The sequence below is a fragment of the Chiloscyllium punctatum genome, unplaced genomic scaffold (assembly GCF_047496795.1).
Source record: "Chiloscyllium punctatum isolate Juve2018m unplaced genomic scaffold, sChiPun1.3 scaffold_1628, whole genome shotgun sequence".
Lineage (NCBI taxonomy): Eukaryota > Metazoa > Chordata > Chondrichthyes > Orectolobiformes > Hemiscylliidae > Chiloscyllium > Chiloscyllium punctatum.
This window is the reverse complement of record NW_027311362.1, coordinates 27,501-29,593: the sequence shown is the minus strand read 5'-3', so window position 1 is coordinate 29,593 and position 2,093 is coordinate 27,501. Positions and strand designations below refer to the sequence as shown.

The 2,093-nt window shown below is 63.4% G+C and overlaps 1 non-coding gene across 1 annotated transcript; it reads right to left on the bottom strand.

Moving 5' to 3' along the window:
- Positions 1-253: 253 nt before the first annotated feature.
- LOC140475408 (5.8S ribosomal RNA) lies at positions 254-407 on the bottom strand. Its single transcript, XR_011959946.1, has one exon. It is a non-coding gene; the product is annotated as a 5.8S ribosomal RNA (ribosomal RNA).
- Between the last annotated feature and the right edge of the window lie 1,686 nt (positions 408-2,093).

The window sequence follows — 2,093 nt, the reverse complement described above, 5'->3', positions numbered from 1 at the left end:
GACAGCCATTCTGGGACCGGTGACAGCCGTGCTGGCCCCACTGCCACGACACAGACGGACGCCAGGCCGCGCTCCCCGGCGGGGGGATGGCGTCGAGCCTGACGAACGGAATGTGCAGGGTGGGGGGGAAAGGCCAAGCGCTCCGACGCCGGAGGGCTCCGGAGTCTGAACTTAGGGGGACAAAGAGGACGGGTCCTCTGCGACACCCCAGCCGCGCTCTCGCCAGCCAAGGCGAGTGCGATTGATTGCCAAACGACCCTCAGACAGGCGTGGCCCCGGGAAGAACCCGGGGCCGCAAAGTGCGTTCAAAGTGTCGATGATCAATGTGTCCTGCAATTCACATTAATTCTCGCAGCTAGCTGCGTTCGTCATCGACGCACGAGCCGAGTGATCCACCGTCAAGAGTTGTCTGAGTTTGTTTTAGGTCTCTCCCTCGCCAGAGGAAAGCGACCCGGACCGCACATACGCTCCCCACCTTGAGCTACAGCCACCTGCACGCCGGCGTGCGGGCGGAGCAGGGTGGCGTGAAGCGATGGGGAGCACCATCCTGGTGCGGCCCGCAGAAACATACGTCTATTGGGGGGAGGAGGACAGGGCGCCCAAGAGGCGATGCGTGCCCCAACGCACCGCAGCGACGGAGGCAGGATCACCGCCACCATGTCGCCCGCCTAGTATCACGAGGCGTGCAGCAGCTTTGCCCTAGGAAAAGCAGAGGCGGGAACGGGCACCGGCCATCGGTTCGGCAGCGTCACTGACGCGTGCACGTGGCGGCGTGTCGGCGAGCGGACTTCCTGCGAGGAGGCGGGGGCGGCACTCGCCCGAGCAGACGCCCGCCCGGCCCAGCCACCGCCGAGGTGGACTGGGAGTCGCGGCAACGGCTCGTCATACTCGTTCCCACACTCACAGCGCAGCTTGCCCGCAAGCCACCGACCACCGATCGACGCCAGGCGCCCCGACCGAGAGCGGGATCGCTCGTTCGCCCTGCTGGCAGTTCGCTGGGGATCACTACTGCACGGAGCTCGGAGACCGACGGGCGGCAACTCGAGAGTCTTTAAACCACCACCCCCATCCCGCAAGTGCAAAGAGGCTGTATACGCACAGACGGGTGAGGGGAATAGGTACCCCGTCGGGTTTGAAGGGAGCGTGACTAGATAGCAACGATGTAAACCCAGCCGATTTGGGAGCGAAAGACCGGCGCCTGCATCACCGGCTTCGTTTCCCGTGGCTGGAGAGTACACCGAAACCCTCCGTCTGTCGCGAGCTCCCGACGACGCGGTGCCGCCAAGCAGCAGGGCCGGACCTGGTGTGGCTCCCCTCGTCGATCACAGACCGGTCGGCACTACTGACGAGACGGTGGAACGGGCTTCGCCCCTTGTGACGAAGGGTGATGCGAACCCGCCCGCCCGCGTGCGTTCGGGGTGGACTCGGCAAACGGAGATTTGAAATCGGAAAGTGTCCTCCTGCCCCGCGCAGGTAGGCGCCCAACAGTTGGGGGGGTTTGGCGGTGACCACGGCTGCAGGGCCTGCTACCCCGACGAGCTCTCCTGCTGGCCCCGAAACCACCCCCGCGAGACAAGTTGAAACGGAAACGGGCGTACCCCCAAGCCGACGATCCTTTCTTATTTGTTACTTTTTTTTTCACTTGCTCGAGTTGTGGGGATTTGGCGGTGACCACGGCTGCAGGGCCTGCTACCCCGACGAGCTCTCCTGCTGGCCCCGAAACCACCCTCGCGAGACAAGTTGAAACGGAAACGGGCGTACCCCCAAGCCGACGATCCTTTCTTATTTGTTACTTTTTTTTTTCACTTGCTCGAGTTGTGGGGGTTTGGCGGTGACCACGGCTGCAGGGCCTGCTACCCCGACGAGCTCTCCTGCTGGCCCCGAAACCACCCTCGCGAGACAAGTTGAAACGGAAACGGGCGTACCCCCAAGCCGACGATCCTTTCTTATTTGTTACTTTTTTTTTTCACTTGCTCGAGTTGTGGGGGTTTGGCGGTGACCACGGCTGCAGGGCCTGCTACCCCGACGAGCTCTCCTGCTGGCCCCGAAACCACCCTCGCGAGACAAGTTGAAACGGAAACGGGCGTACCCCC